The 26,323-nt window shown below is 35.7% G+C and overlaps 1 protein-coding gene across 1 annotated transcript in view; it reads right to left on the bottom strand.

Moving 5' to 3' along the window:
- LOC107628196 (uncharacterized) overlaps positions 1-12,352 on the bottom strand; it is a 72,267-nt gene extending 59,915 nt beyond the window's left edge. Inside the window, exons 1-2 of the mRNA XM_088504831.1 lie at positions 11,724-12,352; positions 11,040-11,133 (exon numbers count right to left, since the gene is read on the bottom strand). The gene's annotated coding sequence lies outside the window, so the exon portion shown is untranslated. The remainder of the gene's footprint in view (positions 1-11,039; positions 11,134-11,723) is intronic.
- Positions 12,353-26,323: the final 13,971 nt, after the last annotated feature.

Genomic DNA, 26,323 nt, shown 5'->3' with positions numbered 1-26,323 from the left:
ATTTACTAAGTTTTGGGTACGCTTCAAAAGTGATGCCTATGATATTCACCAATACTTAAATGAATTTTGTTTTCTTTTTGGAAACCCTCGTTCTTCTCCTCCAAAAACACGCGCCTTGCTCAGCTCCTTCTCTGCTTCACGCCGTTTTCACGCCACCACCACTCGCCATCGCCCTTCTCCTTCGTCTTCACATTTGCTCACCCCCACTCACCGTCGCTCTTCTCCTTTGTCTTCTCACCATCGCTCACCACTCACCGCGCCGCTCCTCATCTTCACCTTCGCTCACCACTCACCATCGCCGCTCCTCATCTTCGTCGCTCACCACTCACCGAGACATTGAAGTTCTTCTCTCTCTCAAAGAAAAACCCTAGCCGCTGTTCTCTTTTTCAAGCTGTGTCGCCGCCGTTGAATCTGGTCCAGCCGCCGTCCCCGCTCCTACTGCTCCAGCGCCATCGCAACTTGTCTTTATCATTGCGTTGCGTCGCCTCTGTTCCACTGCCGTTGTTTGTTCCAGTTCCGTCGCCTGTGCTCCACTGCTCCCTCTCCCTCATCTTGGTTTGAGTTCTGTCCTTCATCTGAGTACAAATTCCGTCTGTTATTGTTTTTTTCTTGTTTTTATTATGTTATTGTGATTTAATTGTTGGTGTTGTTGCTGTGTAACTTTTAATTGTTGCTGTGCAAGAGGACATGTACTGAAAATTATATGTTAGAGGACATAGTTTCTTTGGTTTTGACAAATCTGAGCCGAGCACCTGGTTTACAACGCGGGGTTACAAGAATATTCCATTGCACTGCTAAGCCAGTTGAGGTGATAAATGACTTCTTGTTGGACCATTGATTTATTTATCATGTTCATCATTTAATCATTTGTCTATATCCCCTATATAATTTCTTTGACATTCTCAGTTTACAACAGAGAGGGAAATGTAAAAAGAGCTGAGCATATTCTGTAGATCGTGTAATTTAATGTTATCTGCTTGGGCACACAACTAGGCTCCTATCTTTTGATCTGATTATTTGGTCCATGTTCAATTTAAGAACAATAAGCACTCTAAAAGCTATAGGCATTTGGATTATCTGTATATCCTATTTTATGGGTATAAATGACCCCAAAAGGTTTCTTAATCTGCTAGATAGTTGGTATTGATTGCTTAAATCATTTTGTCTTCCCAAAGTTTGTTGCCGTTATTCAAGCTATTTTGTCAGCTGGAAAACAGCTTCAGCAACTTAACAGCTTCAGCTAGGGTTTATCGTCTCTCTTGGATTCCCTTTACTCGCGCTTTTGATTCGCATATCCCCTTTGTCTTCCAATTCAATGGAAATTTGTCCCACAATCAACAACAACAACTGGAGATGATTAAGGTACCTTTCTTTTTTCTCCAAAAGAACAAAAAGAAATTGAGCTATTGGAATTAAGTATGATGATGGTTTTTTGAGAATTCGAATAGATGTTAAAGGATACAAAAGTTTTATAATTGTCCTCTATACTGCAGGTTTTAGTAGTAGTGAGCTTCTTACTTCTCAGTTCTCAGCATCATTTAATTTGTTCATGGTGTTTGTTACGGAATTTCTGCTGTTAATCTTTGATTGCAGGAGGTGAGTTTTTCTACAGAAGAAGTTCAATCGGTGGATTTGATTATAGACTCCTACAATTCTCCGTTAGTGGAACAAAATGAAGAAAGAAATCAGCATTTTAAAGATGAAACATTTGAAGTTCAGAATGACCCTATGGAAACTGAAACATCACATTTTTCTGTGAAATTTGATAGTGATAATGAACCATTTGAACATCGAAACCAAGTACTATTACCACCTTTCATGCAATCAGTTGATGAAGTTTGCAGCATAGAGAAGACTGAAGCTTGTCCTGAAGCAGAATTGCTTGAGGAAACTAATTTGCTTTGCACATTGAGAGAGTATTTGACAGAGAGCTTATGTCTGCCTGTTGTGGAAGCACTCCAGGGGACAACAATGCAACAATTTCAAACTCCACAAAATTTCAGGGTGCGGATGCAATTCTCTCCTTTGAAAAGTTCTACTGCAAATCTCCCCAGACCTCTTCTTCAGGTTCCGGTTTCTATTTGGATTAGTTTTCTCAATTCAATTTTGATCCATCTGCTAATTAATTGGGTTGATTAATACCAGATCATATATCTCGCCATAATCAGTTCAACATATTATTTCATTGTAAAATCGTGTTTAACAGATCATATATGATTAATGTGAATGAAGAACACTAGGTTGAGTTGAATTGAATTGAATCATGGATAAGAGCATATTAGCTGGTTTGGAATCACTTCCAGAAGCTTATGTATAGGATTTATTGTTGGCAGAATAAAAAGTGGTGAATAAATATTTATTTGTTGGCAGAATATGTATAGGATTCTTTGACATTGATTCTTTCTATTCTACCATTTTTGAAATGCTTCAAAGTTGGTCTTTGGCATACATTTAATCATCATATAATTTATTTATTATATCTAATTTGATTTATTTATTATGTCTAATTTGATTTATAAATCATATTTTTGCCTAATTATTCTTTATGGTTTTATCCTAAGCTTAATTAATTGGTTTTATCAGGTTGCATCCAAAAAAAGTTCAGGAGAAGTTCCTTCAAGAGAGGATTAAGGTTGGTGGCAAAGCTGGTGCTCTTGGTGATTCTGTCACTGTCTCCCGTGAGAAGAACAAGAGAGGATTAAGGTTGGTGGCAAAGCTTAATTTTTCCCCCTTAATTTTTCCTTTTCTATTTCTTACATGCATTTGAAAAGATTTAGGTGCTCCAATTGAATATCTATAGTTTCTGTCTCATGATTTGTTGGTTTGTTTGTGAATATTTGAAATTTGGAATGCTCTGGTTGAGTTGATATTGTTGCTGATTTTGAACCTAAACTTTGGCTTTTGTTGTTGCATTTTCACTTGAATTTCTGGATATATTATAATCAGTTCATATATACAAAATCCACCAATATCATGGTTTTGCAGATTGACGAAGAGCTTCTTCAGGAAGTGGTTAATATGGGATTTGACAAAAATCAATTGGTTGAATCTTTATGCAACAGGATCCAAAATGAGGTCTGTGCCCTTCATTTCAGTCGGAATCAGTTGCGCTCAATGGGAGAAGCCAAGAATTTGCTTCAATATATGTTCAATTCAGTCGCAGATGTTAGGTGCTCTATTTGACATCAATTTGTTTTTTTCTCTTTTATCGGAAGATTAATAACTTTTATTAGAAGATACCTATGTAAGATACAATATTTTGGTTTTTTATAGTTTATTAGTAATAAATTCTAAGTGGTCTAATGTATATTTTAATATGGGTATGTTTAATTTAGTGTGAGATGTATGAATACTCATTTATGATCATCCCAATATTTTTAGTTCATTATAAATATATTTTGTTAAAGGATAATTTTTATTATTTAAAGAATATTGTATGGTATTATTATGTATTTATTTTTATTTTATAATGTTTGACTAATTTAATTAAAAAAATAGGATTATATATATAATCATATTACTAAATATTAGGTTTTAGAAAAAAAATTATTAGAATATATATATATATAGAAAATAAAAAAAAACAATGAGGGACCTAAGGCTACACTTATATATAGTAGCTATAGTATACAAAAAAAAAAAAGAGGGACCTAAGGCTACGCTTATAAAAAGTAGCTATGGTATACAATGTGGCTACGCTTTACAAGTGATGTAGTAGCGTTGAAAAGCGTAGCCTATTCTGGAAAAATGAAAGCTGAAAAGCGTAGCCTTTGGTCCTGGACAGCATCAGTTGAAAAGCGTAGCCTATTCCCAAACACCAAAAGCGTAGCCCTTGGTGCAGAAAAGCGTAGCCTTTGAGAATAGGCAACGGCTGAATAGGAATCACCCCAAAAAGCGTAGCCGTAGCCTAAGGCATCATTTTTTTTCACTTTTGGCTACACTTTTCAAGTGTACCTGAATGGGTATTTTTCTTGTAGTGATAAATTCGATAATAGACAATTTAAACAATATAATGTATGTGATTGCGCATTTTAAGCATGATTAATGAAAAAAAATGAAATTGTGACGCCGGAACGTCCGCTTGGGTCACCAATGTTAGCGAGGTTAACAACCTCACTGTGGTGAAAGTAGTCAAGAACCCACCTTAATTGGCTAAACCAAGGATGCACTTCTTACTCTCAAAGAGTTTAGAGGAAAATAAGCACACAACTTATTTAAATATATACTGAATCAATTCAACTCTGACGAATAAAAGGGGTACATACGCATATTTATACTAGTAGGGGAGGGGGAGCCTTCATGACTCGGGCGATGTGGGACTAACTCATAACACAATATAATAATATATGCTAAACTAGACTATTTTAATTAATATTTCTAATAACCTAATAGATGCTCCTGCATTATTCTCTCTGGGTTGGAAGAGGCTCAATCTTATCTTCTATTGATTCTGCATCTTCGTCATAGTAAGGTGACAGATCAGCCACGTTAAAAGTGTCAGATACTCCATAGTTTCCTGGAAGCTCAATCTTGTAAGCATTATCATTAATGCGCTCCAAGAATCTGAATGGTCCATCTGCTCGAGGAGATAATTTTCCGCGAGACTTAGGAAATCGTTCCTTTCTCAAATGAATCTATACCAAATCTCTGACATTGAAAATATTTGGTCTCTTATGTTTGTTGGCTTGGGCCTCATACCGAGCAGTATGACGCAATATCTTCTGTCGTACCTCCTCGTGGAGCTTCTTGATTTGTTCAGCACGTTCATCGGCATTTGCACTATACTCTCGAGGAGTTGGTAGCGGCGGAAGGTCTAAAGGACTCAGGAGTCGCTTGCCATATACCACCTCGAACGGACACCTCCCTGTTGTTTGACTAATGGAATTGTTGTATGAGAACTCGTCTTGTGTCAAAACAAGATCCCACTGGCGAGGGTGTTTGCCCACAAAACTTCGTAGCAAATTTCCCAGGCTTTTGTTGACTACTTCTGTTTGACCATCCATTTGCGGATGACTAGCCGAGCTAAACTGTAGGTGAGTCCCCATTTTTCTCCATAAAGTCCTCCAGAAGTGACTCATGAACTTCACGTCTCAATCTGAAGTGATTGTTTGAGGGATACCATGCAAGCGCACGACCTCTTTAAAGTACAAATCTGATACGTGGGAGGCATCATCTATCTTATGACAAGGTACAAAATGAGCCATCTTCGAGAATCGGTCAACAACCACCATAACATAATCCTTTTGCCTCTGTGTCCTAGGTAATCCCACAACGAAGTCCATGCTAACATATTCCCATGGGGCCTTCGGAACAGGCAACGGCTTGTACAAACCAGTGTTTTTATTCCCACCTTTAGCAATGTGACAAATGTGGCATCTCTGAATGTGTCGAATGACATCCCCCTCAAGTTTTGGCTAATAAAATTTCTCTTTTATGAGAGCCAATGTTTTGTCCCTTTCAAAGTGTCCTGATAATCCTCCATTATGGGTCTCCCAGATAATTGATTGGCATAGTGAACAACGGGAAATGCACAACTGATTGCCCTTGAAAAGATAACCTTCTTGAATGAAGAATTATTGAAAGGGTTGTTGCAAGCAGCACGTCTAGATTTCTCCAAAATCTTTATCTCCCTCATATAACTCCCTTACAACCTCAAAGCCAACAACATTAATTTGTAGAGTGAAAAGGAGAGTGTGTCGTCGGCTTAAGGCATCGACAACCTTATTTTGCATCCCAGATTTGTGCTTAAGGAGAAATGAAAAAGATTGTAGAAACTCACTCCAAGTTGCATGGCGTCGATTCAACTTTTGTTGGGAGTTAATATGTTTAAGAGCCTCGTGATCAGTATACAAGATGAACTCCTTAGACAATAGATAATGGCTCCAGTGGCTTAATGCTTGTACGATCGCATAAAACTCCTTGTCATAATTGGTGGAATACTTCATTTTAGCGTCATTAAGCTTTTCACTGAAGAAAGCAATTGGTCGGCCTTCTTGAGAAAGTACAGCACCGATACCAATATTTGAAGCATCACAATCGACCTAAAACATGGAATCAAAGTTTGGAAGTGCAAGTACAGGAGCAGTAGAAATCCTTTCGTTCAATGCCTCAAAACTATGTTGCGCCTTAATACTCCATGTAAAGGTATCATGCTTAAGACATTCAGTAAGTGGAGCAGCAATGGAGCTAAAATTCTTGATGAATCACCGATAGAACGAGACTAATCCATGGAAGCTCCTTATATCATGCAACGTCTTTGGAGTAGGCCAATTAACAATAGCATCAATTTTGCTATGATCTACCTCAATGCCTTGACTTGTCACGACATATCCCAGAAATATGACTCTATTCGTCAAGAAGTCACACTTCTTGAGATTAGCATATAGTTTTTTGCTCTCGAAGTACCGCAAATACTTGACATAGGTGGACTAGGTGTTCATCATGATCCTTACTATATATTAAGATGTCATCAAAGTAAACAACAACAAACTTCCCAATAAAGGATCGGAATACCTGGTTCATCAAGCGCATAAAGGTGCTTGGTGCATTAGAGAGACCAAATGGCATAACAGTCCATTCGTACAATCCATCTTGTGTCTTGAAAGCTGTCTTCCATTCATCACCAGGCCTCATACGGATTTGATGATAGCGACTCCTTAAGTCGATCTTAGAGAAGATAACAGCACCATGTAATTGTCCAGCAGATCATCAAGTCGGGGAATAGGGAACCTGTACTTGATGGTGATCTTATTCACAGCACGACTGTCAATGCACATACGCCACGAACCATCTTTCTTTGGAACTAGCAGAGCAGGAACAGCACAAGGACTACACTTTCTCTGACTAGGCCTTTGTCTAGGAGATGTTTTACTTGGCGTTGCAACTCGTCATGCTCCTTAGGACTCATACGGTATACTGGCTTGTTTGGAATGACCGAGCCAGGGACAAAATTAATGGCATGTTGTATATCTCGCATTAGTGGTAACCCGTTAGGGATCTCCTCAGGGACCACATCAAAAAATTCTTCATTTAAAGGCTTGACATCCTCATGCACGGACAAGGTCTCTTTGTTCTCCTCACAAATCAGTAAAAAACACATGAAGTTGAACTTTCGATGAGTTTTGTTAAGGTCCGACCTTGTGATTAAGGACGGCTCAACTTGCTTCTCGTACTCATCAGGTCTTAATGGAGTCAACACAATCTTCACTCCATCCTTGAAGAAGAAATACGTATTCTTGAATCCGTCATGGAGAGCACGACAATCATATTGCCACGGACGTCCTAGCAACAAGTGACATGCGTCCATTGGGATGACATCACACCATACCTTGTCTGTATATTTACTTCCAATTGAGAATTGAATGCAACATCGCCTTGTCACTTTGACCTCATTCCCTTTTCTCAGCCACTGCAACTTATAAGGGCGAGGATGTTCCTCAGTTGGAATCTTCAGCTTCTCCACCATATAAGTCGCAACAACATTCTCACAACTTCCGGAGTCAATGATGACCTTGCATACTTTTCCTTGGGCAGTGCACCTTGTGTGGAAAATGTTATGGCAGAGCCATCCTTCATCTTTGGTTAGCATGACAGTGTTCAAAATGCGACGAATCACCAAAGCTTCACCACAATCCGCTGGAACCTCCTCTTCAGCATCATAGTCAATATCAACCTCCTTCTCGAACTCTTCACTTGGCTCTTCATGGTCTTCTTCTTCAATTAGAGTGATAACTCTTCGATTTGGGCAATCAGCAGCAATATGCCCAAACCCTTGGCACTTGAAACACCTTCTATTAGATTCAATAGAGCGAGAAGAGTTGTGCTCCTTATTGGCTTGTGAACATTTTAAAGGACTCACCTTAGAGGATTGTTGAGGAGTCCATTTCTGCTTTGGAAGATTAACCACCCCTCTCTTTTGAGAAGCGATTGTTCTTCTTCTATGTTATTTGCCTTTCAACCTTCAACGTTAGTCTTGTAACATCATCCAATGTCCATAATGGTTGTAGTTGGACAATGTTTGAAATTTCCTCATTAATCCCTCCGAGGTAGCGAGCAACAGTTTGTTCTTCAAGCTCTTGAATGTCACACTTCATAAGAAGCTCTTCAAACTCCATAGTGTACTCCTCCACAGTCAATGATTTTTGTTTCAAATTGTGAAGTTTGATGAAAACTTCTTGCCTGTAATGCTCTGGAAGGAACTTTTTCCTTAGTTCGCGACGCATTTTATCCCATGTCTTGATCTTGCTCCGCCCTTCTCTTTCTCGCTAACGCTTAAGATTCTCCCACCATACTGACGCATGCTTCTTCAACTTGATTGCTACAAGCTTTACACGCTTATTATCTGGAATGTCTTTCAACTAGAACACTCTTTCCACTGTGCAAAGCTAGTCAATGAAATCATCAGGTTGGAGTCTCCCTTCAAACTCAGGAATATCAATTTTGATTCCTAAGTCTTTAGTTTTCATGTTGTTATGTCGTGCTCTTCGTGTGGACAAATCTTCAGACGAAGAAGAATAATGAAATGGATTTCCATTATCCTCTTCGCTAGAAGGACTGTCTTCAGTCTGGTTTCCATGATTATGTTGAGTAGCATCATATTTTGCAAGTTGCTCTTGCAACTCCTTAACTTGACGGCGTAATCCCCCCACTTCAATTTCTTGAATAGTTCTACGCTTTGGAGCCATCTTTTACTACCATGCAATATGCTTGGATGTTGATGTTGTGATGATGATGAGGATGCACAATGATGATAATGATGGGGATGAACGAAGATAATCACCAATAGAAATGGAAAGAAGAAAAAAGAACGATATTACCCGGAACTTCCGTACTAATGATGACTTGTACCAACAGCGAGAGAACCGCACTATAGACCGTACCCACGAACCAAATAAAATTTTACTAAAGCAAGGTGAAGGCCACGAAGATCGACCTTGCTCTGATACCAAACTGACGCCGGAACATCCGCTTGGGTCACCAATCTTGGCGAGGTTAACAACCCCACTATGGTGAAAATAGTCAAGAACCCACCTTGATTGGCTAAGCCAAGGATGCACCTCTTACTCTCAAAGAGTTTAGAGGAAAATAAGCACACAGCTTATTTAAATATTTACTGAATCAATTCAACTCTGACGAATAAAAAGGGTACATATGCATATTTATACTAGTAGGGAAGAGAAAGCTTTCATGACTCAGACGATATGGGACTAACTCATAACACAATATAATAATATATGCTAAACTAGATTATTTTAATTAATATTTCTAATAACCTAATAGTTGCTCTGCATCAAATTGTCTTTGAACATTATAAAAGAAAAGCTTGAAGTTATCACATCAAGCATGATAATATGATCTTTCACAAGATTCAAAGATTATTGCACAATAGATTGTGATTTATTATCTTGTGTGTTTAATGAATGGTGTGAATGATAGCGAGGATGATTACGCTCACTTATGAGTAGTAAGAATGTAGGTTTTTTCCACTTATAAAAAATTGCTTATGTGAGAATGACAATTTTATTTTTTTTTTCACTCTTTTTTTTCTCTCATATTTTTGTTATAAATAATGTTATACATTTAAATTTTTTTATGAATTAAGTCCAACCAAATAAAAAAAAGCTTAGAATAGTACTATTTATAATTAATTTTTATTGATATTAGATCAATTTAATTAAATTTAATTAACAAAAATATTTAAATATATAACATTATTTTTTTATTTAACTATATATATCTATTTATTTTCGTGTTTTTCTTTCTTGTATTTTAGTGTCATGACTCATACTTGTGATAATAATCTATTAGTAAATTATAGATGTTTATGATGACTTTATGAATCTGTTGTATTTTATATTTTTTTTTATGTGTGGATGATATAATTTTTCATTTTTTTTTCATGATTAATTATTTCTTTGTCTTGCAAGAAGAATAAATTGATCATAATTTTTCATACAAATTATTATTATTATTATTATTACAAATTAACAAGATATATATAAATATTACATTAAAAATGAATGAGGCCAAATAAATAATTGTAATTAAAATATTACTACTTAAGAATTGTATCTTAATTTTTAGGATGTTATATATCTTATGTGGGGTTTGACTATATGAATATCATTCATCTGTTTTCTAGATCTGAATAAAAGATCTATTAGCTTAATTCATAAACTAGAATAAAGGGTATTTTAAGTTATTTTAAGTTATTTTAAATTATTTTTTTATGTAAAATAATTTAAAATAAAAATAGTTTAAAAGATATTATAAGTACTATAAAAGTTTGTAATACTCTAGTAATTTAGATAAATATATGTTAAAAATATATTTTTTTAATTTTTAAATTATTATTGACTATGTAGAGTATTTTTTTAATGTCCTAAGTCATTAGGACATTACAACTTTTTATAGTATTCCTAACATCTTTTAAGCCATTTTTTAAAATTATTTTGTATAGAATAAAATATTTTTTTGTGGTATAATTTAAATAAATTTATTAAAAAAATTTATTAAAAAATATTCATGAGCTATTAAAAATGGACAAAAAAGTATTGTATGAAATTCGAATTGATAGCTCATTAATATTTTAAAGAAGTCTCGTAATTAAATATTTTGTTAGCTTTTTTTTAATGCATGAAATAAAAAATGGGTAGAATTAAATCATAAGTAATTCGAATCTGACCAATTCGAATTACTATGTATACGTGTCTGTGTGTAATTCGAATCACCCTGATTCAAATTACTGTGTGTAATTTGAATAAGGTTGATTCAAATTAATGGGTGTGTGCGTGTGTAGGTAATTCGAATAAGTTATATGAAGATGAAGTTCGAATTAACCTAATTCGAATTATATAGATACCTGTCTCTAGTTGATTCATGAACTATTTTTGCATTTAGCTAATTTGTGTAATGTTAAGCTCCCATTAGCTTATTTCAGTGATTTGCCCTAAGATTAATTTAAAACTCTGAATATGATATTAATTTTCATTTCTTACGATGAAATAGAAATAAAAAAAATAATTATGATAAATATATACCGCATTTTTTGTGGTGTCATCTCTAAAATTGGGATACTATATCAATCTTCAAGTCTATTACCCTCTCTTTAATAGGGCATCCTTTTCCAATCTTCTGCATTAGGTAAAAATACCAGTCAATGGATCTTTTAGTTTTAAATAGTTGGTAGAAAGTTACATCAAAATAATATTTTATAAACTTAATTTTAAAAAAAAATTAAAAAACATTATTAAAGAATAAAAAATAAAATGTTTACTTTTTTAAATGGCAAAAAAATTATTATTTTAACTAATTTCATACTTATTATTATATATAATACATATTTAGTTTATAAAATGATATTTAATAAGTCTTGAATCCAAAACTTTTCGTTAAAATATAAGAGTTACATTGAACTTAAAGCTTTCAATTAAAATTTTCTAGTAATTAATATCTTAGCAAGACCATAACCCATGTAAAGAAAGAAAGAAAAGTTTAGTTAATTTGTGTTTTAAGAGTATATAATAAATTTAAATTTATTATTAATAAAATTTTTAAATATTTTTATTTAAAAAATATAAAATAAATATATTAAAAATTTAATTTTTTATATTTTTAATTAAAATTTTTATTTTGTAATCTTAACATATGTGCTAAGATAATAGATAAATCAAAGAAAGAATACAAGAATACGAAGACAGTAGATAATGAAATGAAAAACAAACCTCGACTTCAACACATACAGGATGTATCATGTTGTGATTAGTCCATAACCAGAACGAAGACAGTAGAAAACAACCATAATAGAAATTAGAAACCCTGATTGTCTGGTCAATTCAAAAGAAGCTTTTTTTTTGTGTTTTTTGTGTTTTTTTTTTTTTTTTCTTTTTCAGTGAGAATTGAGTTTATAAAAAAGACGTAAAAATAGTAATGTGTTGCATACAAGACCAGGAAAAGAAAAGAAAAGAAAACGAAAGAAAGAGAAGTGAAAAGACAAAGGCAACAGAGGCTTCTTTCAATCACTTGAAAAATTAAGATCGATATGAAAACGAAGTTGTGGAAAAGAGGGAATCAAATAGCCTAGATTGGTGGAATCTATAAGAAAGAAAACGACTATATTTATAAGTGTTGTGGGAAAAGACATCAGAAGAGTATTATTTGACTATATGTTGAGGAAGAAAAAACACAAGCAGTAGCTGGTAATAAGGACTAAGGATTATTACATAATAAACACAAGCAGTAGTTATGATATATGGTTGTGTATTCTTTTCTTTTCTTTTCTGCTCCGTTTTTATTTGGTTTGCTAAACCAGGAGATATATATGCCTTAGTTGTCATGGAAAGTATCGTAGGTCATTTAAATTCTTCTCCCAATGATTTAGCTCAAACGACTTGTAAAGTCATCTTAAAAAAATTGTTTGGTCTTTTTTTAATGTATGCTTATCTCCCCAACAACTCTTACATAATTGCTGATTGTATGCAAACATCAAATAAATTAAATAAATGACGAGGAACAGGAGTCTTGATCTTAATTAATATTATATAGCATTATTTATTTTTTTATATTTTGTTCACATGATGATTTGCTAAAGCTTCTTTTGAAATTTATCTTCTAGGGTAGGTAAAGTTTTAGTCTCATTTTTTAGCTTTAGATGTATTATTTTTATAATATAGGAAACCTTTTAAATGTATCCATACAATGGTATTTTAATATTTTTTATTATTAATCTTAATTATAAAAAATATTATATATAATATATAATTAAAATTAACAATTAAAATTTATCGAAATACAAGTGTACTAATATACTTAAAAATTTTTTATAATATACTATATATAAAGTTTTTCTTTATTTGACTGGAACGCATTATTTTTAATCTACCAAATTGATAATAAAATATTAAACTGATGACCAAGTTGGTCATAAATTATGACAATAAAAAAATAGTCTCTTTTTTATAATAATATATTTTTAGAATAAATAATTATTTTTTATCATAAAAAATTTAGCACTGACAAAATTGATTAAAAAAAACTAAATAAATTTTATATTTATGAAAAATGAATTATATTCAATAAAAATAATTATTCATTGAATTTTTGTTAATTTTGTTTAAAGAACACATTAAATTTTAAAATTAACCTTTCTACTAATCATCTTCAACCTTCAACGCTTCCTACTTTTACTCTGAACTAGAACGCACTTTTGAGATCACAAATCGATGTCCAAACGCGCTTGTGGTGTTGCAGGTCACAGATCCAAAAAACAAGCTTGAATCTGATATATCAGATGCACTGGAGTTAAAAAATTAAAATAAAAAAAATTGAACAGACTTTTTCATTGGCATCTTGAATAGAAGCAGGGGTATTTGTTCTTCTTGACATTGAAGGCTCTTTTCTTTCTTTTTTTGGTTTGAATGGAAGTCGAGGGAGATGAAGTTGAGAAAGTGGGATAGAAAGAGTTGATTATTTTCGTTTTTGCTTTTGCTAAAAACGGATTGAATTGGGATTGCGACGCTTTTCTTTGAATTGATTTTAGTGTGTCTATTGTCTAACATCAGTTTTTTCGATCTGCGACCTGTGACACCGCCAAGCATGTTTGGGCATCAATACGTGACATCGCAAGTGCGTTACGCCAAGCAGAAAGTTAAAAATAATTAGTGGTAGAATTAATTTTAAAATTTAACCTTTTTTTAAATAAAATCAACAAAAAATTAATAATAAAATATTTTTATTAAATATAATTTATTTTTTATAAATATAAATTTAATTTAATTTTTTGGTAGTCAATTTTATTAACGTCTAAATTTTTTATTATTAGATATTTGCTCATAAGACTTCTATTATTTGAACGTTCATATAAATATACCTGACTTAAGGACGGCATCGTCAAGGACCAACAACCTATGATAATTATAAAAAACATCACATCTGCAATGTGTTTCTCAATCCACTCAAAAACCAAAAGGTCCAATCGTGTTTTTCTTGATTTCTTAAAAGTTAAAACACGTTCGTTAGAAGGCCAAAAATATAAAAAGAAAAAGAAAAAGCAAACGAAAAGAGCACGTTAGGTTTAATTAAGACAAATTGACAACAGCAGAGAGATTAGATAAAGTTAAACTTCTATTCTTTCCAAGTCATTAGAATTAGTTTAAAAGAAAATTTAGAAAGTTGGTATTTTTATTAAAATTTAGTCAACATTTAATTAGTAAAAAAAAATGAATAATATTATATTATTAAAAATATTAATAATAATTAATTAATAGTAACAAATTATAAAATTTGTTAACCGTTAACATTCTTTTTAATTTAATAATAATATAACTAATTTGAATAGGGTGCACGATGTCTAAAATTTAAACTTCTTTTGGTCATTACATCTAACCAATAACATAAATAAGGTTTTCATAATTGTTCAAGCATTAATCTAACAACATTTTCTTAATAGAAAACTTGCATATTTTTACATACCTGATATTATTCTAAGGTTAAAATATGTTTAAATTTTCGAATAATTTTAAAATTATTATAACATTTAATTGTGTTATAGTATTTTAAATATATTGTAAGAATAAATAGTCAAATCTACTTTTTTTTTTTTGAAATAAAAATAAGCTCAACACATGTAGTGGAGCATACAAAGATACAATACATGAATTTTAGCAACTCCTATGTCATCTCTGACATAGCTATCAACAACACGAGTTAACTTTTGCACCACTCTCTAGAGCAACAAAACGATCTAGTCACACAGTTTACCACATTTGTTGTCTTATTCTGGAAAATAAGTTCATTTCTACACAGCCATATATTCCATATAATTGAGAAGAATCTAACTAACCATGTTTTTTGCACGTCTTTTCTCAACGGCATAGTCTTTCAACTCTCGAAATGTTCTTTTATGGAACCTGGGATGCTCCAAACACTACCCACATGACTAATCCATGCGCACCACACCTGCCAAGCAAACTCACACGTAACAAACAGATGTTGTACAGTTCAATTTCCTTGCTACACATAACGCAGACATTATTATCACTTCGTTCAATGATGCCCAATCTGCTTAGTCGATCCTTTGTATTGACTCGACCTACAAGCACAAACAAAGTAAACAACTCTATCCGAAGGGGAACCAGTCCTTTCCAGATTTCATTTGTGAACTTATAGATAAGGATATCGTCCGTCAGAGTCGGTTCCTGCAAAACCTGCACAAATGAGTTAGTACTATAAACATCTCCCTTATCAAATTTCCACACCACTCTATCTTGTGTGTCACCTATCAGTCTCACAGCTTGCAAGATATCAAGCATTTGGTTCAAACTGTCAATCTCTCATTGGTGGAGTTCCCTCCTCCATAGGAGATTCTATACCCACTCAATCCCATCCCAAAACCCACATTCCGCAATCATGGATCCTTTGTTATCTGAAATCAAGTAGAGTCTCGGAAAGGAGTCTTGCAGTTTCCCCGACTGTAACCAAGCATCTAATCTTTTTAATCTACCATCTCCTACTTCCATAGCCATACCGTCGATCATCTTTTGTCTGACCTGTTGCTCTTTTATTTGCAAGTGACATATATCTCTCCACGGGCCCCTTTTGCTGGTATCTCTTGAGTAGACAATAACTGTCCTGGGTTCAGATTATTGTAGGAGCACACTACCTTCTTCCATAAAAGACACTCTTCCTTCGAGAATCTCCACCACCACTTAAACAATAGTGCAGTATTCCAAATCATCGCATCCCCCACACTGAGTCCTCCTAGTTTCTTCGGCGCTTGTATCATTTCCCATTTTACAAGAGGCAGCCCAGGTCGTCCATCGTCCTTCCCCCAAAAGAACCTCCTTTGTAAAGAAATTATTTTTTTAGCCACTATGACTGATATTTTATATAAGCTCAAATAGTAGGTCGGTAGACTATTAATTACGGACTTGATGAGAAGTAGCTTTCCTGCTTTACTAAGAACCTTTGCTTTTCACAAACTTAGTTTCTCATCTACCTTATCTATTACTGGTTTCCATGTTTTTACAAGCCTCGGGTTTGCTCCTAGATTAATCCCCAGATACTTCACTGGTAGACTGGTGCACGAAATCGTGATTCACACTCTTCACAATCCCGATACAACTAACCAGCAAGTGCACTGGGTCGTCCAAGTAATACCTTACGTGAGTAAGGGTCGATCCCACGGAGATTGTCGGCTTGAAGCAAGCTATGGTCGTCTTGTAAATCTCAGTCAGGCAGATTCAATTGGTTATGAGTTTTGATAATTAAAAGATAAATAAAACATAAAATAAAATAGAGATACTTATGTAATTCAATGGTGGGAATTTCAGATAAGCGTTTGGAGATGTTTTGTTACTTCTGAACCTCTGCTTTCTTATTGCCTTCATCCAATCGTGCGTGCTCCCTTCCATGGCAAGCTGTATGATCCTCTCAGTGAAAATGGTCCTCTACGGTTTCTGTACGGCTAATCAACTGTCGGATTTCTCGTCTCGGATGAAAAATACCGGGTACAGCTATCGCATGGCTAATCATCTGTCGGTTCTCACTTGTGTCGGAATAGGATCCCTTGATCCTTTTGCACACTGTCACTGCGCCCAACATTCGTGAGTTTGAAGCTCTCCACAGTCATCCCTTCCCAGATCCTACTCGGAATACCACAGACAAGGTTTAGACTTTCCGGATCTCAGATGCTGTCTATTGATTCTAGCCTATACCACGAAGATCCTAATCACGGATTCGGATGCTCTGTTGTCAGGAGAGGCGATGTGAATCCGTGGATCAGAGACCCAAGAGAATATACTCTGGCTGTCATCCAATGACTACGTTGAACATCATGTAGACCGCTTTGTGGTTGTCAGGCACCTAGATCTTGGCTAAGCGAGTAACGAAGATAATGGGTGCTTGTCCCGGGTCACCCCCTTCATTCTGACTTAACTGAATTAAGTACAAGAGTATATCTTGGAGAAGAAATAGGCTTGAATTGAAAGAGAAACAATAGTACTTGCATTAATTCATGAGGAACAGCAGAGCTCCTCACCTTAATCTGTGAGGTGTAGAAACTCCACCGTTGGAAAATACATAAGAAAGAGGTCCAGGCATGGCCGAATGGCCAGCCTCCAGAATATGAAAAATGGCATAAGATTCAAAAAAGGGTTCAAAGACTTGATCAAAAGATCTAAAATTGATCCAAAGATAAAATACAATAGTAAAAAGTGCTATTTATACTAAACTAGTAAACTAGGTTTACAGAAAATAAGTAACTAAGTGCAGATAGTGCAAAAATCCACTTCCGGGGCCCACTTGGTGTGTTCTTGGGCTGAGCATTGAGCTTTACACGTACATAGGCCTTTCTTGGAGTTAAACGCCAGCTTGGGTGCCAGTTTGGGCGTTTAACTCCAGCTTTGGTGCCAGTTCTGGCATTTTACGCCAGAAAAGGGTCTCTGGTGGGCGTTTTGATGCTAGTTTGGGCCATCAAATCTCGAGCAAAGTATGGACTATTATACATTGCTGGAAAGCCCAGGATGTCTACTTTCCAATGCAATTAAGAGCACACCAATTGGGCTTCTGTAGCTCCATAAAATCTACTTCGAGTGCAGGGAGGTCAGAATCCAACAGCATCTGCAGTCCTTTCTCAGCCTCTGAGTCAGATTTTTGCTCAGGTCCCTCAATTTCAGCCAGAAAATACATGAAATTACAGAAAAATACACAAACTCATAGTAAAATCTAGAAATATAAATTTTGCATAAAAACTAATAAAAATATAGTAAAAAGTAATTAAAACATACTAAAAACCATGTAAAAACAATGCCAAAAAGGGTATAATTTATCCGCTCATCATAGACTCGCCGCTTGGCACCCTAGTAACTGGCGCATCTGATCAACCCACTCCTGACTGCAATTTACCGGTATCAAACTAGACTTGTTGAAGTTAATGCTCAGCCCAGACATGACTTCAAAACACCTCAAGAGTCTCTTATAATTTCTCACTGTCTCCTCCTCCGGTGGGCAGAACAATATAGTGTCATCAGCGAACAATATATGTGATAACTCTATATTATCCCTACCAACTAAGAGCGGTAATATTATCCTATTTCTTACCGCCTCCCCGATCATTCTGTTCAGCACATCTACAACTAGAACGAAAAGATACGGTGATAATGGATCGCTTTGCCGAAGCCCTCTTTATAAACCCCGGTTAAATTAGTAAATAATTAATCAATAAATTAGTTTTTAATAAGGAGGATTAGAAATGTGAATATTATATCAAATTAGGATAGAGCTCATCGAAACGAGAATTTTGACACCAATTTCGAAGAAAACGGTCCAAAATTGAACCGAACGGACTGAACCAGTTGAACCAGACTCGAACTGGGCTGTCGGTCCAACCGGACCAGCCCTTTTAAGTGAACCCAAGCCTTCGTCCCCCTCATTTCAACGTAAACAAAGCTGAAAGCTTCCCAGGGAAAAGAAGAACGAGACATTCCCGTAACCCTCACGTAAATTTCCAACTCCCGTAACTTCTCCGTCCAAGCTCTAATCGCTGCACCGTTTGCGGCCACACGTTCACTGCGTCGAGCTCTACGTTTCTACCGGAACAATTTCACTGGTAACTTGTTTAATCACTCCCAGCCCTCTTTTCCCCCAATTTTCGAATTTTTAATGGGAAGGTTGAATTTCTTTGATTTCGGATGTTTTAGGATTTAATTAGCTTGAGAAAAACGTTCACTCTTGCTTATGTGAAGCTTGGGTAAGGTGAGGATACGATAATTTTATTTTAATTTCATTAAATTTGAGCTTTGAGTATTAAATTGGATATATATGTGTTATAAATGTGTATTAAGTTGTGAATAAATAATTGGAGCTTGAAATTGTGAATACTGGAACTTGGAGGAAGCAGATTAGTTGAGGTTTTGAGGGCTGTGTTCTTTTAAGAAAATTGTCTTGGAATAATACTTGGGAATCGGCTAAGGTATGGTTTAGATTTCTTGCATTTAATATATAATGTTCTGTGAAAACTTAGGCTAGATGACCATAGAATAAGTTGGATTGCATGTGTATATTTAATACTTAGTATCCTATTGATGAACATGGTTGGTTTGGTGTTTGTTGATTAACTGGTGATTTAGTGAATTATTGATTTGAGGTATAATTATTGTGGAGGTTATTGTGATAATGAGGTATTTTGTGTTAAGAGCCTAGGATTTGTGAACTATGATTCTTAGTTAAATTTTGGTTGTTGGGTTTAAATACTGTATAAGTATAATTGTTGATCTGAGGTAGATTTATTGTGGTGATTGTTATGATGATGAGGAAGGGTATATTGAATTGAAAATAATGCAGGTTTGGACCCGAAAAGGGTGGCAAAGTCCGAGTTTTAGAGGAGATGCTGCCGAAATTTTGTTTAGATGATTATTTAAAAGAGATTTAGATTTAAAGTTTATATGGTTTGATTTTGAGTTATTAAGAGAATGAGTATGTTTTAAGTTTGAAGTTTTATTCTTAGAAAATAATGAATTATGTTTTGAATGGGAACTATTGATGGACGGAATGGGAGGTGTGATAATGAAGGATAAGGACTGAATATGATTGATGTATGATGATGAATGAGATGTGATTGAGAATGATGTGGATGTTGATGAATTATAATTGAATTATTTATATGGCTTATGAATTTGAATGATCTGAGATACGAGATTCCCTGAATAAAATGCCGTGGCTTGCCACCACGTGTACCAGGTAGAAAACTCGATACTCTGTTGACCCTACGACGTAAGTGTGACCGGGAACTATATAAATTCCCGAGAATGTTACCCCCATTGAGCAATATTGATTATTTGAGATAAAGCTATGCAAAGACTCATGGGGATGCATGTCAGGGGACAGTCTAAGTACACTTCATACTTGTCGGGTTGGCTGGATAATCGACAGATGAGCCTCATCAGTCATAGGGCAGGCATGCATCATCTGCATATAAAAAGGCCCATGAATTAGGATTGAGAATGGTGGTTTTAGGTTATGATTTGAAAGTATATAATGCTACTCATGAAGCTATGGTGACTAGGATAGGATGTCCACAAGTTTCCTTTCGAGTGCAACAGCGTGAATTTGTGTATGATTTAATTTCTTTGCCTATGACTGGTCTTGATCTCATTTTGGGATTGGAATGGTTATCTAAGAATCATGTTTTGTTTGATTGTTCTAAGAAATCAGTACAGTTTATGCCGGAAGGGTCAGAAGCACCGGTTGTGGTGAATAGTTACTATTTGAATTCTATGATAGTAAACTGTTCTAGAACTGAATGTCAGGGTATTATGTTATTAACTGCGGGAGTATCAGGTGATGATCAGAGTTTAGAGCAGATTTTGGTTGTATGTGAATTTTCAGATGTGTTTCCGGATGATATTAATGAATTTTCACCTAGCCGGGAGGTCGAATTTGCAATTGAGTTGGTACTTGGAACCGGTCCGATTTCGATTACTCCTTACAGGATGTCACCTTTAGAAATGGCTGAACTGAAAGCTCAGCTGGAAGATCTGTTGGGTAAGCATTTTATCCTACCAAGTGTTTCTCCGTGGGGAGCGCCAGTGTTACTGGTAAAGAAGAAGGATAGGAGTATGCAATTGTGTGTCGATTATCGGCAATTGAATAAGATCACTGTGAAGAACAAATATCCGTTGTCTAGAATCGACGATATAATGGATCAGTTACAGGGAGCCGGTGTGTTTTCTAAGATTGATCTGCGATCCGGTTATCATCAGATAAGGGTTAGAGACGAGGATATTCCGAAAACTGCTTTCAGAACCCGTTATGGTCATTATGAGTATACAGTGATGTATATATGAACAGGATTTTCTGATCGTATCTGGACAAGTTTGTTATTGTCTTCATTGATGACATTCTTGTTTATTCTAAGACTGAAGAGGAGCATGTTGATCACTTGCGAACTGTGCTGCAAATTCTGAGAGACAGGAAGTTATATGCTAAGTTATCTAAATGTGAGTTTTGGAAGAGTGAAGTAAAGTTTCTTGGTCACGTGGTGAGTAAGCAGGGAATAGTTGTGGATCCTGCTAAGGTGGAAGCAGTAATAAATTGGGAGCGACCAACTTCAGTGACAGAGATCAGGAGTTTCCTAGGTTTGGCAGGGTATTATTGGAGATTTATTAAAGGATTTTCACAACTCGCCTTACCTTTAACTAAGTTGACTAGGAAGGATACACTTTTTATTTGGACTTTAGAGTTTGAGGAGAGCTTTCAAGAATTGAAGCACAGATTGACTACTACACCGTGTTGGTATTGCCTGAACCAAGTGAGCCATTTGAAGTGTACTGTGATGCATCGCTGAAGGGCTTGGGGTGCGTTCTGATGCAGCACCAGAATGTTGTAGCATACGCCTCACGGCAATTAAGGCCACATGAAATGAACTATTCGACACATGATTTGGAACTTGCTGCTGTTGTGTTTGCTTTAAAGATCTGGAGGCACTATCTCTATGGCGTTAAGTTTTATGTTTTCTCATACCATAAGAGTTTGAAGTATCTTTTTGAGCAGAAAGAGTTGAATATGCGTCAGAGGAGGTGGATGGAGCTTCTGAAAGATTATGATTTTGAATTGAATTATCATCCAGGAAAAGCAAACGTTGTGGCGGACGCCTTAAGTCAGAAATCTTTATATGCAGCTTGGATGATGCTACGAGAAGAAGAGTTACTAAAGCCATTTCAAGGTTTGAACTTGGGAGTTAGAGAAGAATCTGAAATTCTGTGTTTGAGTTAATTACAGATCTCAAGTGATTTTAAATCAGAACTTATGAAGGCTCATCAAGATAATGAAGCATTACGTAAGGTATTGTCAGCAGTTGAACAGGAAAAACAATGTGGAGTGTCAGAAGGTCAGAATGGTTTGTGGAGGTTCAAGAACCGGATTATTGTGCCAGATATTGGGGACCTGCGACAGAGTATCTTGAAGGAAGCTCATAAGAGCATGTTTTCAATTCATCCAGGGAGTACCAAAATGTATCAGGATCTGAAAGCGATGTTCTGGTGGCCAGGTCTGAAGAATGATGTAGCATTACATGTATCTAAATGTTTAACATATCAAAAAGTTAAGATTGAGCATCAGAGACCATCAGGAACCCTTCAGCCTTTGGAAATTCTACAATGGAAATAGGAGAGTATCGCAATGGATTTTGTGATAGGTTTGCCTAGAACCCGATCTGGTTGTGATGCTATTTGGGTGGTTGTGGATCGACTGACAAAATCAGCTCACTTTCTTCCTATCCGAATAAGTTGCACAATGGAAGAACTAGCTTGAATGTATATCAAAGAGATTGTCAGGTTGCATGGCGTGCCTTCTACCATTATATCAGATAGGGATCCTCGTTTTACATCAAGGTTCTGGGGAGCTTTTCAGCGTGCATTTGGGACTCAGTTAAGTTTGAGTACTGCGTATCACCCTCAGACAGATGGTCAGTCAGAGAGAACTATTCAAACCTTGGAGGATATGCTAAGGGCTTGTGTGTTGGACCAGTCAGCAAGCTGGGATCGGTATATGCCATTAGTAGAGTTTGCTTATAACAATAGCTATCATGCGAGCATTGGAATGGCTCCATATGAGGCTTTGTATGGCAGGAAATGTCAATCTCTACTATGTTGGCATGAAACTGGAGAAAGAAGTTTGTTAGGGCCTGAGATGATAGCTGAAACGACTGAGTAGATAAAGAAGATTCGTAGTTGAATGCTTATAGCCCAAAGCCGTCAGAAGAGTTATGCAGATCAAAGGCGGAAACCTTTGGAGTTTGAAGAAGGAGAACATGTCATTCTGAAAGTTACACCAACCACTGGGGTAGGAAGAGCTATTAAGACTAAGAAACTGAATCCCCGTTATATTGGACCCTTTGAGATTCTGAAGAGGATTGGGCCAGTGGCTTATAGAATTGCCTTACCGCCATATCTTTTGAATTTGCACGACGTGTTTCATGTGTCACAGCTTAGGAAGTACACTCCTGACGCAAGTCATATTCTAGAACCAGAACCAATCTAAGTAAGAGAAGATCTAACACTTCCAGTAATCCCGGTAAGAATTGATGACACCAGTGTTAAACGATTACGAGGAATGGAAGTATCATTGGTAAAAATAGCTTGGAGTCGAGCTGGTATCGAGGAATATACCTGGGAGCTCGAATCAGATATGCGAAAGGACTATCCACATCTCTTTTCAGATAACCAGATTTGAATTTTGAGGGCAAAATTCTTTATTAGGTGGGTAGGATGTAAACCCCGGTTAAATTAGTAAATAATTAGTCAATAAATTAGTTTTTAATAAGGAGGATTAGAAATGTGAATATTATATCAAATTAGGATAGAGCTCATCGAAATGAGAATTTTGACACCAATTCCAAAAAAAAGGTCCAAGATTGGACCGAATGGACCAACTGGTTGAACCGGGCAATCGGTCCAACCGGACCAGCCCTTTTAAGTGAACCCAAGCCTTCGTCCCCCTCATTTCAACGTAAACGAAGCTGAAAGCTTCCCAGGGAAAAGAAGAACGAGACATTCCCGTAACCCTCACGTAAATTTCCAACTCCCGTAACTTCTCCGTCCAAGCTCTAATCGCTGCACCGTTTACGGCCACGCGTTCACTATGTCGAGCTCTACGTTTCTACCAGAACAATTTCACTGGTAACTTGTTTAATCACTCCCAGCCCTCTTTTCTCCCAATTTTCGAATTTTTAATGGGAAGGTTGAATTTCTTTGATTTCGGATGTTTTAGGATTTAATTAGCTTGAGAAAAATGTTTACTCTTGCTTATGTGAAGCTTGGGTAAGGTGAGGATACGATAATTTTATTTTAATTTCATTAAATTTGAGCTTTGAGTATTAAATCGAGTATATATGTGTTATAAATGTGTATTAGGTTGTGAATAAATAATTGGAGCTTGAAATTGTGAATACTAGAACTTGGAGGAAGCGAATTAGTTGAGGTTTTGAGGGCTGTGTTCTTTTAGGAAAATTGTCTTGGAATAATACTTGGGAATCAGCTAAGGTATGGTTTAGATTTCTTGCATTTAATATATAATGTTCTGTGAAAACTTAGGCTAGATGACCATAGGATAAGTTTGATTGCATGTGTATATTTAATACTTAGTATCCTGTTGATGAACATGGTTGGTTTGGTGTTTGTTGATTAACTGGTGATTTAGTGAATTATTGATTTGAGGTATAATTATTGTGGAGGTTGTTGTGATAATAAGGTATTTTGTGTTAAGAGCCTAGGATTTGTGAACTATGATTCTTAGTTAAATTTTGGTTGTTGGATTTGAATACTGTATAAGTATAATTGTTGATCTGAGGTAGATTTATTGTGGTGATTGTTATGATGATGAGGAAGGGTATGTTGAATTGAAAAGAATGCAGGTTTGGACCCAAAAAGGGTGGCAAAGTCTGAGTTTTAGAGGAGATGCTGCCGAAATTTTATAAAAATTAGAGATTTTGTTTAGATGATTATTTAAAAGAGATTTAGATTTAAAGGTTATATGGTTTGATTTTGAGTTATTAAGAAAATGAGTATGTTTTAAGTTTGAAGTTTGATTCTTAGAAAATAATGAATTATGTTTTGAATTGGAACTATTGATGGACGGAATGGGAGGTGTGATAATGAAGGATAAGGACTGAATATGATTGATGTATGATGATGAATGAGATGTGATTGAGAATGATGTGGACGTTGATGAATTATAATTGAATTATTTATATGGCTTATGAATTTGAATGATCTGAGATATAAGATTCCCTGGATAAAGTGTCGTGGCTTGCCACCACGTGTACCAGGTAGAAAACTCGATACTCTGTTGACCCTACAACGTAAGTGTGACTGGGCACTATATAAATTCCCGGGAATGTTACCCTCATTGAGCAATATTGATTATTTGAGATAAAGCTATGCATAGACTCATGGGGATGCACGTCGGGGGACAGTCTAAGTACAATTCAGACTTGTCGGGTTGGCTGGATAACCGACAGATGAGCCTCATCAGCCGTAGGACAGGCATGCATCATCTGCATATTACTTGAAGCGAAGTGGTTACTTGGTTATTTTGTTATGCTATGATGTATGTATATGTACTTAGCTTTCTCTCCACATAACTTATTCTTTTTGATCCTCCTAGAGGTGTATGGAGAGGTAGGATTTTGTTTATGTACATTTGGGTTTTGGATATGTATATATGTGTGTATATTATCCGGCCAGTCTTGACTTCGCAGGCTGAGTCAGGAGCTCGTTATTTTGTATCTTTGACTCTCTGTTCCTATTTTGGGTTACTTTACACTTGACAGTTGTAGCTTTCTTAGCACGCAAGTTAACTCATTTCTCGAGCGTTGCGCTTTCGTTTCGCGATTTTTATTCCCTCTATTCTTCAAGGCTCCTAGCATATTATAATTCTTCTGCTATTATATATATACATTTTATTTTAGAGGTCGTAATACCACACCACCTCTGTTTTACGACTTAAGCGTAAAGCTCTGTGTGGTAGGGTGTTACACCCTTTCCATCTTGAACGGTTTAGACGGTGCCCCATTTTTATTTCTCTTCCTAAGTGAAATTATAAGTGAAATTATAAAAATGTATAGCCATTAGTGCATCAACTGTGCTTTTTATATCCAACAAATACTCGCTCACCGCACCAGAGATCTAGATCGAGCTAAGTCTGTTCTTGAACTGCATCACTTTTGCCTTGATGTGAGAAGAAAAATAAGCTTCTAATCACTTCCAAACTTGATGCGTGAACACACACCCAACCATTCTTGCTGTGAACAGTTTGGTCATGGATGCAAGCAATCAAGATTTCAATAGTGCATCTTATCTTTTCCACCGCGTATACTCAGGATTGATAGATTCAGAATCAGCAAGATACATCATTGGAATGTTCTTACCAGTGAGGTGGTGTCAAGTCATTCAGCAGCTAAATCTCAACTTTGCTCTCAAAGATCTTGGGGACTTGCACTACTTCCTTGGCGTGCAGGTTGTCAAGACAACAGATGGTGGTCTCTCCCTTCTACAAACTAAATACATTCAAGACATCCTGAAGAAAGCAGGACTAGAGGGTGCAAACCCTGCTCCACACCACTGCCTTCTACACTACTAAAACTCACTGCCACCGGGGGTGTTCCATTTGATAATCCTTCCCTATATAGAAGTATAGTTGGTAGCTTACACTATCTAACAATGACTAAGTCTGAAACTGCTTATTCTGTCAATCGAGTTTGCCAATTTATGTAGTTTCCATTTGAGGATCACTGGAAGGCGTGGTAAAGCGTATTCTTCGATACCTGAGT

Source organism: Arachis ipaensis, chromosome B2, assembly GCF_059453495.1.
Source record: "Arachis ipaensis isolate K30076 ecotype BB chromosome B2, ASM5945349v1, whole genome shotgun sequence".
NCBI lineage: Eukaryota > Viridiplantae > Streptophyta > Magnoliopsida > Fabales > Fabaceae > Arachis > Arachis ipaensis.
Note: the sequence above shows the minus strand (reverse complement) of the source record. Positions and strands in the feature narration are given on the sequence as shown.